General features: G+C 39.0%; 1 protein-coding gene across 2 annotated transcripts in view; it reads left to right on the top strand.

Annotated features, from left to right (window-relative positions):
* Positions 1-14,658, top strand: part of ncam2a (neural cell adhesion molecule 2a) — a 403,653-nt gene that overhangs the window by 373,343 nt on the left and 15,652 nt on the right. The gene's annotated exons all lie outside the window — the stretch shown is intronic.

Raw genomic sequence — 14,658 nt, forward strand, 5'->3', positions numbered from 1 at the left:
GCTTTCGGTCATTGGGTCAACCACAAACTCCTCTAGTATACCAAAGTATTCTAGAGTGAAATGTGGGACCATCTGTCCAGCAACTAAACTTGGCTAAAGACTGGTCAAGAAACAGGACAATGATCCCAAACACAGCAGCAAATAAAATGAAATCATGACTAAAAAAAGAAAAAAAGATTCAAGGTGTTGCAATGACACAAAGTCCAGATTTTAATCTGATCGATGCTATGTTAGGCACTTAAGAGAGCTGTGCATAAAAAAGTGTGCACAAACTTTAATGAATTGCAGCAACACTGTATCACAGAGTGAGACTAAAGTTCTGCACAACAATATGAGAGACTAATAAAGTCACTAAGAAAATGATTACTTCAAGTGATTGCTGCTAAAGGTGGTCCTGCAAGCTACTGAATCAATCAGAATTACACTGATGGCTGCAAGGCAAGTGACAACAGATAGGATTCCACCAGTATGTGTTCCCAGATAACACAAAGCCACGGGCCTACAAAATAAAGAATGGAAACTAAATAAACAGTAAACATTAGAAAAATCTTTTGGTTATTTGTTTATTCTGTGATCCGAGTCTGTACTGCAATGATTTTAAATGACACAAGCGTTAGCAGTCGCCAAGGTTACACACGGACTAACAGAAAAGAAAATCATTTTAATTAGGTTCGTGCTTGTGGAAATAAATGAACATGACTGTTATTGCTTACTGTGAGTAATATTTTATAATAATACTTTCATTCATTCATGTAGACATGATAAGCTGTAAACTTTGATGACACTAAAACAGGCTTCTCTGAGTCCCATAATGCATCATGTCATCAGTGCCTCATGCTGTGGTGCATATCAAACAATCAAGGGCCAATTTAAGAGTAAAAACAGCATTTTATTGTTTTATTATATGCATGTTCTTTGTAACCTCGGAGTACACCAGATTGACACATAGGACTATAAAAAAAGAAAACCTTTTCTAACAGAAGGCATTGTTTTTATTTGTTTTGTGGAAAGCGACTAAAGTCACATAGGCTTTTACAGTAATTGCACCTGGCACCGATCGCTGTACTCTCGTTTACATAAAAGAGAAAAAATATGACACGATGATGCCCGAGTATGCCTAAATCTGCCCCTGCGGCCTGATATAGTCTGACACTGCTTGTGTTAAGCTTTGTTGTGGCTGCCGCATTTCTTTCCTGGCTTTTGCTTTCTTCTCTTTCCAGTCATGTGCCATAAAAAGCTTTGATAGTAACAGGCATCATAGATTTTGTGCGTAATAATCTCATCAAAGCACTTGAAGAAATAATCTAGGCAGCACTCTCTCCTCCCCCGTGGAGCTCAAATGAAACTTCTTCCTGGAAGTGTTGCCAGCAAATCAAAATGTGAAATGAATACTTTTATAGCTGCCCATTACATAAATCAAGTCTTTCATCAATTTTCAAAATGAAAGCCAAGCAGTGTAATGAAGAAAACTATTGTTCAATCATTTAGTGTGTAAAAATGCAACTTTCTCAAGACGATCACTTGCTGTTACTGCTGATACTGAACCAGCTGATACACTTCCCAATATCTATTTGTGAGATTAAAAGGAGCCTTATAATAAAGCATCATTTACATTATGTTTACTGACTGCAGTCTCTGAAGTCCTTGCTCAGTTTTTCTCCATATGAAAGTGGATTGCTTCATTCGGTATAATCAGTTGAAGTACTGTTGCTCTAAAACTGCCACTCCAAAATAAAAACTGCATCTGCTGCTGAATGTGTGGCTGGAAAGATTGTCAGATTAAAGCTGAAAATTCAGACTGAAGTTGACAAAACTGTCAGACATCAAGAGATGTACAAGCAAAGCTGACCCGCAGGGATTTTAATTGTAAAAGCTTTAATCCAAGACCTACATTTGTTTGCCTTGTGTAAAATGCACCACAGTCAATGATAGGTTTGTAGCTTAAACCTATTCGCTGGAACGTTGAAGACAATGTAATTACACAGCAAAGCAAGACCCGAGTAGGCAAAGTTCTTCATGTTTCTCGTGCACGGGAGAGAACCGGACAAGCGCTGTTCCTTCGCTTGACCCCAGTCGCTCTCGTCCGCCCCTCCGTAACACTGCTCTTTTATTGAGGTTACATGAATATACATAGGTTCATTAACATATGACGTATACCTACACACAAAGAGTACCTTGCCTGTGCGTTGTGTAAGCATGTGTATTTGTGTGTGTGTGTGTGTGTGTGTGTGTGTGTGTGGTCTGGAAGTCCAGCAGTTCATCTAAACAAAAGGCACTTAGACTAAAACAGATATAGATACGTTTATCCTACCATAAAACAATAAGAGAAGGTACGACCTCTCCCATGCGCCCAGAGTGCTCTGGAATGCACACAAAGTTTGCAGACTATTAAGGATCAAACCTCTACCAATCTAAAACTAATTATAAAACTCTAAGCATATATAAGTAGATATTTCTAAGCATAAATGACAATCAACAATACAAAACCTGACAGTCAATATACGGATTGTAATACTTACTGGGGTATAGAAGGCCAATATAATAGGAGATCAATCGTGGTGTTTACGTGTTTACTTACTCATTTATTCATGGAACAAAGATAATCCTGTTGAGATCAAAAGATTGCGTTTCCGAGGGAGCACTTTTAACATCAGACACAATTGATGTCAGCTACTGCAAAGGAAAGCAAGCAGGAACAATGGCTCACACAGATGGTTTATGGTGTTTGAAGACTGTCTGATCTTTGTTTTGCCCGTGACCAGGGATTAAACTGGGATTTGTAGTTCCCATAGGTGTACATTTGTGTGCGCGTAGCAGCAATGACGAAATTCTTATACATACAAAGACTTTACATTTACATTCAGAACTGTCCAGAAGGGATGATGTCGCTTCACATTAACTATAACAAAGTCCGATCTGGGTGGACATCCCTCTGCTCTGGATGTGGCAGTGTGCAAAACGACCAGCTATTGACATAAAACCTTTCAGTGAGTGCACTCTCTAGTGTATCAGTGTCGGTTGTAATGGCGCATTACTATAGATCACTGAAGGAGAGAATAGGCATGCAAATAAATAAATATGCAAAGACTAGCCTTTTTAATCGCTAAAGTGCAGTGGCATTCAATTGCATTCTGAAATACTGTGCAAAAGTCTTTAACCGCAAGTGATTTCTTTATATTTTCTTGGGAAATGGATAAAAGGTGCAGCAACATGGAGTTGATCTGCAAAGAGGCTTTTGGGAAAATCCTTTTCTATCATTCAAGATTCCCAAGTTTTAACATATATATTTTTATGCTACAATTGCAGTTTGGATATCGTTAATCACACACAGGCTGAACCAAGTTAGGACACGTTAGCCACGTTTGCTTTTAATCTGCATTTGATCAATGGGCAGGCACAGATAATAAGACTATATATGCATGTATGAATGTTGGGTTTCTCTGAATCCACTTGAATTGTGAGATTAATGTCTGTTGTGGCACCGTGTGTCACTAAAACATTTGGCTTTCAATATGGTAAAAAGTACTTGGGTAAAGAAACCATCTCCATCTCCAAACACTTAAATCTGCATGTATTGTCCTTGATGTCAGTTATTAATTATTATTTTTTTTAAAGATCCTTTTGAACATTTCAAGGATATTGAGTCTCAGCTCCAAAGACCTTCTAAGGACAGATTCTGTTGGGAGAGAAAGAAAACACTTGATATTCACAAAGTTAAGTTTCTGAAGGCCCTTTTGGCAGAAAAAATATAGAAGTATTTTCAGAAATGATGCCTGATTGCAACCAGCTTGTATGGGCGATATCCCAACTCTAGATTCCAGTCAAGAAAGATCATGTGGATTTGGGGAGTCGGGATGCTGAGAACTGTGAGGGAACAGTCATGAATCAACACTGCACTGTTAAAATACTACTTAGATACCGAAGCTGGGATAGAAGGGCAAAGTGAAGAGAGGAAAAACAATGGAAAAGAAGCCAATACATTGTTAACCAACAACAAAAGCAGGAAGTGACTGTTGGTGGTCAAGTACAGCAATTTCAGCACGCAAGGTAGGGTCTTGTAGGACCGTCAACACTCAGGGGTTACATGGCATTGTAACCTTTAGGCTTTTAAACTTTTGTTCATGCATAGGAAACTGCTTAAGCAGAGTTTAAACTTTGAATTGTAACTGCAAAGATCAAGGTACAGACACTTGAATTACTCCTTAAAAAGCCGTAACCCCAGACAGCAGCAATTACAGAAAAGGCAGCTGAATTTCTTTGAAGTCTTTTGAGGTTGATTGTTAAGGATGCCATATTCTTCTAACCTAAGAGTAATTTCCCATGGTTTTTCATTTCCTCTATGCTGGCACTTGAGTGCACTTGAATCGCATCAGGGCTGATCTGCTTCCTCCTTGAAAATGGACGGAAAACAAGAACCCATCCATCTCTCGCGAACTAGAGAGAATTTAATTATAATGTTGAGTTTTTTGAGGATGTCCTCAAAGAAACTCCCCTTCTCCATTCCTTGTCACGTCGCAAAGGAGGAAGACTTGCTCCCCTCCGCAAATGATGATGTTTATCGCGGCCTGCTACCTTCTTAATCAATGATTGCCCGTTTGGTCATCATTAATTGAGTCACTTTCTCATAGATCCCATCTAGAGACAGTCAATCACTGGTCAGACCTAATGAGTTTGTATTGTCAAAGATGTGTATAAATGGCTTCAGGTGCCACGCAAGCAGCTGGATGTCTAGTCACCGAATGGTACTAATGGGCCTATATATCAACAAGTAATCGGAAGAAGTCAGTAAACTAGTTAATAGAGCAGAGAAATAAGAATTAATGAACACTGGGTGTGCAGAAGTCGAAAGTTTTTGAAAACTTCAGTCTTAAAAAACACACAATTGTTTTTTACACAAATGCTTTGGGGAAAATGTGTTGCTAAGTTTTGCCAGGTATCTGCAAGATAAAAAAGAATTCCTTACTTTAACATATAAAGTAGCATCTATGCAGATATGAACATATCTTAAGCCATTTAAGCATCAATTTGGAACTCAGATCTTACATATGGGAATAATTCACATGCTGTTCATTTTAGAAAGCATAAATTATTTCTATTTGCATACAGTAACAGATAAAAATGTTCAGGGTCAGCATGATCAACCCTCTGAAATGTTGACCTTTTGAACTGAGCCATAGCACAAACCACTACTGTGAAATGATGTGCTTTAACTTTGTAATGCTCAAAGCTTGTAACATCAAGTTAACAGTGTGAGTTGTCTTCCAATTTACACACAGTATAATAACAAGCCTGGTAGGATGGTTTCAAAGACACTGGACAAAAGACTAGTGAGAGATGTGTCTAAAAACTAGGGATGTGCACGACTAGCCGCCTAATGGTCTATTGGACTATTGGAATGAGATTGCAGATACAGCGGTCTCTCTTAGCAATAGGGTGAGGACATCAGTCATTCAGGAGGGGTTCAGAGTAGAGCCGCTACACCTCCACATCAAAAGGAGACAGCTAAGGCTGTTGCATCATGGCTAAGGTGTTCTACCTTGGCATGTCCTACTGCAGCGGTCCCCAACCCCCGGGCCTCGGACCGGTACCGGTCCGTGAGTCTTTGGTACCGGGCCGCGAGAGTTGAGGCTCAGGTGTGAAATGTATGGTTTTCAGGATTTTTATTGGTTTTTAGCGTTATTTTGTTATCGTTTTTATCGTTAACTCGGTTTTCCTTGGTCTTTTCACGTGTGTTATGAATAAATCATCTTTTTTTTCGGTACCGGTACTAGTTTTATTTTGTTGTATTTATCCGCGACACCTTAAAGGCCGGTCCATGAAAATATTGTGGGGCATGAACCGGTCCGTGGCGCGAAAAAGGTTGGGGACCGCTGTGCTACTGTACCACGAGGAGGCCTGGCGTAGACCCGGGACATGCTGGAGAGATTCCCTCTATAGGGTGGCCTTGGAAAGACTCGATGTTTCCCCAGATAAGCTGGAGGACGTAGCAAGTAGGAGGTCTGGTCTTTCCTACTAATGCCTCCGCAAACTGACTTCAGATAACCTTAAGAAAACAGCAGGATGATCTATTGTTTTGTTATTTTACATTTGAACTTTTATTTTAGTGGCTGTCATTAAATTTCAAACAGTGTGCGTCATTCATAATGCACGGCAATGCACCACACTTTTCAGTGTTTATTAGTTTTTCAGATGTTAACTTGTCACATGTTAGTAATACATGAGCGTCTAACATGTTCTCATTTTACATTAAACATTGGTTTGTTTCAATTGTTTTTCTTTTATATTGCCTTTCTGGAGTATAAGTTGCACTGTATATAATGCACGTTGCGAGTTGAGGCACATTTAAACAGCATGATTCCTTATTTTTTTTTTAAAGTGATAAATGGTTTAAAACATCTTTGTCAAGACAGTAGTGAAGGATTTAGCCAAGTTGGGAATTGTAGTCTCAAAGAAGACTATCACTAGAGCCCTGCTCATCTTCAGGAATGGACTGAGAGGTTGAAGACTAAGAAATAATCTGTAGAAGAGACACCTTCAAACCAGACTTAAGTATGTTAAAGACAACCTGGAGAAAGAGTATAGATACCAGAACTGCATCCTTTGGTCAGATGAGATGAAACTAGAGCTATTTGGCCACAGAGATCCTGCTTATGTTTGGAGAAAGAAGTGAGAGGAATATAACCCAAACAACACTGCAGGTCCCACAATGAAACACAGTCTTGGAAATATTATTATTTAGTTACGCTGCTTTGGTGCATCTGGAAAAGGGAATGTCATCTTGTTGGAAGGAATAATGAAGAAAGGAGGATATGAGAAGATTTTGAAAGAAAAGGTGGTTTTAGTTTACTTGAAAAAGCTGTGTTAAAAATTCCTTGCTCTGTTAACAGCACTTAAGAAACACTCTTTAAAAATATGAAATTTTTGTACGAGGGACTAATAACTCTGTAGACCAAAAAGACTTAATTTAAACTGTAGTTAAGAAAAAAAATGTTGGACAAAATGGAACATAGTAATTATTGCAATGCTTTGAATTTATGTCTGAGTCATGGATGGATTGAAGATACAAGGATGGAAAAATGATAATACTAGTCAGCCAATACTGGAAATTAACAGCAAAATAAAAATGTGGCAACACAAAATTAGCCACCATTTGTTTTTTGACATCAACAAACACTCTTAAGGAACTGTTAGCCAAAAGTATCTCCATGTCTCTGTGCTCTGCCCACAGCCAGATTGTAAATTTCAAGACAAAGTCAAATTTGTTGCCATCCTCAGTCCAAAATACAGACGTGATGACTGCGCCAAGCACACGAGTGTTGGACTGCCTGTCTGTGTTTCTATTAGGCAGACCTCAAGTTGAAGAGAGAAAGCACAGTGATGCTGCAGCATGGCCTCATTTGCAGATACAGAAAGTGAAAATATAACCATAGACACAGAGGTAAAGATAGACTCTCTCCCCCTTTCTGCATAGTGAATGATGTTGGATATATGTCCTGTGCATCATAGGGCACCTGATTTTGGAACATCATGGTGAAGAGAAGGCACAAACGTTGATTTTGGGAGTTTTCAGTTGGAGTATTATCCGGTTGTTAAGTGATGATGTGACGAATCCTACTTCCGGGCCTAAAGTAGTCTGCGTTTAATATGGCTTTTGTGTTGTTAACATGTTTAATGTTTTGTATTTTCTTCTATTTAATCTCAAAAAGCTCCTAAAACAGTCAGTGATCACTGTTGACCTCCCTCGGCTTTTATTACCGCTAATCATTTATTTAAGCTCAGTTTTTAAAACCTTAGGATGTAACTACAGCCCAGCCCATGCAGCAGTATATGAATGACTAACCTCGTATTGTGGATGAATTATCTCAGTGGTTCTCCTGGCTGAAGTTTGGTCCTTTTACAGCATCCTGCCATGCGATTACATTTGTACCTGACCACCGAGAACACTCACGTTAACTTTTATCAAGTGGAAAAAAAAGTTAGCTTGTTATGCTGACATAGCTGTGTCGCTAGCGGTCACGTAGCACATCATTATATACCAGCTAGCCAAACTTCAGTAACCCTACAAACGTCACTGCTGTTTAGTTTTCTGTCTTCATTTATGTTGGAAGTGATAACAGAGCTGTACGTTTGAATTTGTTTCCAAAACCCTGCAGTCAGGACATGCTATATTGTGTTTAGATAGAAGCTACTACTTCCTGCTAACTTCTAACTCCGTTAAATGTCATAAATTCCGTTTTCATGGATGCCTGGATGTTAAACTCAATTGTTACACCTGGTAGAGCAGAACTCTGATCATTTTATTAAAGATGAAAGACTTTAGACAGTTTTTCAACTCTCAGTAATGCCATAGTGATCGTTTGATATATGGACCTGCAGCGGAGTTTAGGCCCAGACACGGCTAGTGACGTCAGACTTAACGACCGGATATCCAAATACAAAAAGGCAAGCGCAAACAATAGCTTTCAGACACCTTTTCTTGATGTCTAAATTGTGGGAAACGTGCCAGAAGAGATGCCAGCATCACAGATGATAAGCATTTCTACTAGTGAAAAGTCCCATCACTGCCTGTTTATTGGCACGGTAGAAAGTTCAAAGAAGATCAGAACCAGTTCTGTGTTGAAAAAACCTTTTTTGTTATCCAAGTAGATAACTTGGTACGTGACTCAGACGTAAAGAATGGCAGTTTTTTTTTTTTTGTTTGATTTGATAATGAAGCATGCCTTTGAATAAATAATAGCTTTAAATCCAATGAAAATTCCCTTTCTTAGCCAGCAAAGGGTATTTGCATCCATAGTGCAACTTCTGCCCTCAAAGCCCCGCAGGCAGTTTATCACTCTGACCTGTGGGTTATTACAGAGGATGGTTTTCACTGCTGCCGTTGCATCAGTTTGAGTGCAGGTGATCACTCAGTGCAAGAGGAAGGCAGCACTGCCCTCTATTTCCTAAAAGACCCTCCAACAGAAATGACCTCATTACTTCTCTTTACTCTGAGATTATAAATCAACTATGGCAACTCTAGGTGACCAGATGAGCGTTTGTTGCACATTAGTAAAAACTGGGCATCACCAACAAATAAAACAACAGGAAATAGTAGTTGATCACATGTAAGCAGTAATGTGCATGTTTTTCTCTTCCAGGCATATTATTGGAAGGCATCCTAGCAGCTCTCATGATGTGCCTCGTGGACACACATTTGTTATATTTAAATCAAGCAATTTAAAAATTTCTTACGCAGAGATCTGACCTGTTTCATATAGTAAAGGTGAAGACTGAACATTTTCTGTAATAAAAATTGATAGACTTTTACAGAGCCACAGCGGAGTCCTTGACTACCCTAATCTGAAAGTGTAGTTATAATTGTAAAAGCTTGCATAGAAAGATGAGTACTTTAGATACACACACAAAAAAATAAATAAATAAGCATGTCCAAATCCCTTTGCGGTTGTGTCAAGGAAGAGCTTGTGATGTAAAAAAAACCCCTGCCAAATCAAATATGTGGGGTACCCGCTGTGGTGACACCTTGTGAAAAAAGGAGCAGCCGAAAGTAGCTTTAGGTTAACTGGTGACACTTAATTGGAAATGACTGTGGATCTGAAATAGATAAAGCACTTTAAGTATATTGAATAAACGGCTATATAACCATATGGCTTTGGGTAAACTGTAATCTTAAGCACTTTGAAGAGCAGGAATGAGATTATATAAATGCCAGTCGGATTCCTTTAACAACAGTTTGAACCTTTGAACGTAGCTCTAAAAGTAGAGTACCGTGCAAGTCTTGAGCCACCTTTTTTTCCTGATTTGTTTTGGGATTTACGTGCAGCGATGTATTCAAATTTATGCACACATACATAGAAATGTATATAGGGAAAAAAAAGTTTGTACAATTCTAATGAGCTTGAAAGTCAATACTTGCTGTGACCACCTTTATTCTTCAACACAGTCTGAACTCTCTGGATGTTTCTGCCTTTTGTTCTGTTCTCTGTCAACATGATCCCACACTGCTTCAATAATGTTGAGGTCTGGGCTCTGTGGAGGCCAATCCATGACTGATGGTGTCACATAATCAAGTCCCAAATTTGTCAGTGTTGTCTTACCGAATTTGGTCATTGTTTGCAAACTAATTTAAATGACCTCAGACCATACGTACAAAGCAGTGATGATGCACTGGCAGTACGTGCTGTACTAGAAAATACAAACGCACATATTTAAACTCAAAGATGAGCCTATTAAAATCACATTAAATACAATGCCTTTCTTAGAAAACAACATTTGAATCTGTAAATTGACTAATGCACTGGCAACATTTATTGAATAACAGATATGAATGATATGATATGCAACTGATACCCTTTAATGCTTTCCTGATCTTATCGCTTTCATCACCATTTCTTGGCAAAAATCCCGCTCATGGAGGTTCTTCCAGTAATTGCGCTGATCGCCTTCCTGAGCTAACAGATCAGGTGCTTGTTGATATCAGCGTGGTGACGTCTTTTTCTTCTGCTCTGTTTCTCCTTCTTTTGTCTTGACTTTAATGTAAGCTTCTTTTTTTAGGCATGCTTTCACCATCATTCGATTGTCTAACTTACATGTCTTGGGGTTTTTTTATATGAAGACATTGTTCTGTGGCTATCGTCCTAAATAAGTTGTTCACGTTTTAAAATATGTTATTTTAAAATATTAATCTATTAATAATAAAATAAATGTATTATATTATATTAAATATATTAGGATTTGGTTTCGCTAAAACAGTAACAGTCACTGACTCAACATAGTCCGTGCAAAGCTACCGTTAATTCCTGAAACATGCATTTATTTTGTGTGCAAATTAAGAACAGTTCTAATGCATGTCGGGTAGTTTTGTTTTTCTAATTTTATTGTGCTTTATCATTTTTTGTTGTTGTAAGTATTTCATCTGGATTTGTTTTGCACCATAGGACCACCATAGAGGTGTCAACTACAGCAGACACTGAGGCCTCTTAATGCTGACAAGAACAGCTGATATCTCAGTTTTGATAAAAGTATTCTGAGTATTCTACCTTTATCCAGAAACAGCCCTATTGTGTGTGTGTGTTTCAGCACAGCTCACACTGTTCTTTTCCTAAATCACTTCAGAACCTGGGAATAAATCGAATAAAATGGCTGAAAAACAGCTACAAGTAAACAAGCATGTAACATATCAATCCAACCTCAAACTGTCAAGCTGCTGCTAAGCACTTTAGTGTAATACTCCTTATCGGATGGAAGCCTGATATTTATGGATTTCAGTCTTTTAGGCTCAAGAGTTTTTGCTGGCATCCCTTCCAAAGAAAAAAAAATGACAATTTAATAAAATCTTTATCGGGACACTTCGAAGTCTTGGAGGGGGGGACTATCAGCTTGTTTTTAATTTAGGAGCAAGTGTGTGCATTTCACTTTATGTAAAGACAGTGAAAATATTAGTATCATTAGATAACCCTTTAAAATCTAAACTGTGTAATAATTACCTTTTAATATTTAAATATTATGTTTCATATTTGTTTTGTTTTTTATTTGTATCATATTTGTTGCCAGGTGTTTCATCAGATTCGAGGTGTTACCTCCTTTGCACAGTATCACCTTAATGCACTTGTTGCAGGCTGCTGAGTTTCCATCTTTTGCTGTGAAGTACAGCCAGACTTTTGACCGCTTCACCTTGGGCATTTTTAATCTGTAGCTCTGCTCTTAAAGAACGTACGTAAAAAAGGCACCGAAATAAAGCACCGAAATGTGCGCTGCTTTTCAGTCTGGTTACTACCGTTTATGTCAGAACCAGTATCCAGTGCCATAATGGCACCGGATACTGGTACCCATCCCTACTCAGAAGTGCCTTGAGTTTTATAAATAATGACATAGACACTGTATAATGTCTATGCCCCATCGTCAAGGGAGAGCACGTAAAACTTAAAGACACAGAGCAGACTGTGGCAGTGACAGAGTGACTGCTTTGAAAGCCTGAAGCTACAGCTGTGTGATGATGGCAAACAGTTGAGTATGGCTTAAAGAATGAACTGATATTTTCTGCCTTTTCTGGAATATGTGGATGCTTCCTGGGAGCTGTAGAGGTGTTGTTTACCATTTCTCAATCTGTGGCTTTAGAAGCCAGTGAAACCTAGACAGACTTTCAAAAGGTGAGATATAAAACTGTAGCCCTCGGCGCAGCGAAAATATTGATTCAGTCGACAAGTTTCAAATCTCAAATCCCTCTGATTCCACGAAAATGCAAAGTTTTAATTAGAGTTCCTTTTGCCACAAGGTTCTTTGTCTCTGCCTCGCTGTGCTTTGACTCGCTGCCAGGATCCGCTGTCTGCTGTCTCAGCTCCAAGTCAAGAACAAAGTCACTGACATAAGAGTCATTTGGGTCGTGACATTGTGCGGTGCAGGAGTATTTGGGAATTTACACATTTTTTTGTTGTTTGTTTGGCTCCATACTCCACCGCACTGGATTTGAAACAGTAGTTGAGGTTGAAGTGCTTGCTCTCGGCTTTAAACGAAAGGCAATTTCAGCGAGAAGGGGACTGTATCACTGGGGTTTTTTTTGGATGGTGCAAAAAGACACTAGTATAAGGATTCCTGCATCCTCAAATATGTAAACCACAGTGTGTCGAAAACAGACCATGCCTAAATACATGCCTCTTTCCAAATTGTTTCCTTTATACATTTCAAGATCATACTCTTGAAGGACCACTTCACAGATGTTACACATGAAGTTCAGCTTCTAAAAAAGGCACATTGACTTCTCCACCTTCTTGTCAGCCCATTAGCACTTATCCATTTCCTGTTCCAAACGCGTCTTTATTGCTAAAAGCAAACAAGCTCTGAAGCTCCGCTGAGAGTTAAAAACTGTCCATATTCTTTCAACACTTTCTCACAGGTGTTAAACTCATGTGACAAATAATGTTTTCACAGGACTCTTTCTACCTTCACTGCTTCCATAGTAAGTAAGAGTGCAGCAGCAGACAATTACTGCTAATTAAATCCACTTGATTAACTGATTATCAGCTAGTGTGATCACCTTGCTGAGGTTTGCTGGTCTGGAGCATTTAGGTTTGTGTTAACACACCACCATGATCTTTCAAGGAGTTCACCCCAAGGTCAGACCATACGATGCTCAGAAAAACTGCAACTAGCCCAAGGGTGCATCTCAAAGTCTACAGGTCTCAGTTAGCATGTTGAATGTTAATGTTTGTGACAGCACAATTAGAAAAAGCTGAACATGTTTGGCTCATATGGAAGATTTGCTGTGACAAAGGAACATAGCATGGTGGAGGTTTGCAAACCACAAGACCTCTCGAGTAGCATCCTTTGGACAGACCAAACACAACATATCAGCATATCATTTGGACTTTTGCTGCAGCAGGACTTCAGCACCTTCAATTCCTTGAGTTGAGTTATGGATTTATGAGTCAATGTGAGGTCATCAGTTTGACAGCTAAAGCTTGGCCATAATTGTGTCATGTAACAGGACAATAAACTCAACCACAGCAGCAAATCTACAACAGCATGGCTGAAAAATATAGAATCACTGTGCTGCAATGGCCCAGAGTTTAAACCTCAACCTCGATTGAAATGCTGTGCATAATAAAACCCCCGCAAACCTCAATGAAGTGAAGCAACTTTGTAAAGAAGAGTGGACAAAAATTCCTCCACAACCACATGAGAGACTCATCAAATCATACAGAAAACAATTACTTCTAGTTAATGCTGCTAAAGGTAGTTCAACAAGCTACCGAATCATTGGGTATACTTATCTGTCACTGTTCAATCAAGCCTTAGCATGTTGCAGCAAACAAATGTCGTAGCAGGTTGGAGGGTTGGTACTTCATCAATTAGCAAGCAGGTAAATACTCTGGAGAATGAAGTGCAACATGCTATTAAGTTGTATTGTTGAGAGAAAATGATCTGGTATTTTTAAGAGATTAAAACTCAAACTGCTTTCTGCCTCGCAGGTTTTGACCTTTTTTTTAAAAAAAATTCTTGTTATCAAAGATAAACTGTTGTAGGAGCGATATCTGGACCTTGAAATTGTTTACACTGATTAGCCTGAGGCTTTGTGCTTTCAAACAGTGTATAGTTCCCCACACAGTTTAGCGCAGATTCAATTGGATAACATCCAGAATGAGATATCAAACTATCTCCTTTTTTTTCCTTGAAAAACCAAATGGTTCATGCATGTAAATTCATCTTTCTATCAAACATATAACATATAGGTAGAAGGCAGCTTACACTTCCTGTGTTCAGCTTGCATTTACTTTGTGGTTTGTCAGGATGCAGGAAGTCAAACAAAGCCTCCTGCAGCATTTTCCCCTTGCTCACTTATTTTTTTATTTTTAAATTGGAGGTGCCAGACTACACCACTCAGCTGCCTCTGAGTGCTTACACCTTCCCATTATTGTCTGATCTCCCTTTTTTACTTACAAGCTACTGAACACGCAGATGAGAGCGTACCTAAGTAGAAAAGGTCATTCACTCTCACTCTTCCATCACTGATTACTTCTGGCAAGGTCCGACCTCCAGCTGTCAGCGTTGATCCTGCAGTGGATGCTCCGTTTGCTCAACCCCAGGATCACTTAAGGCCACAGCTCCATTCAGAGAGACCCACTGGGAGCGTCTCTTTTCTGCACTACCTTCATTTTTGTATTA

Source organism: Neolamprologus brichardi, chromosome 23 (genome assembly GCF_056152115.1).
Source record: "Neolamprologus brichardi isolate AB-2024 chromosome 23, ASM5615211v1, whole genome shotgun sequence".
In the NCBI taxonomy this organism is placed as follows: Eukaryota; Metazoa; Chordata; class Actinopteri; order Cichliformes; family Cichlidae; genus Neolamprologus; species Neolamprologus brichardi.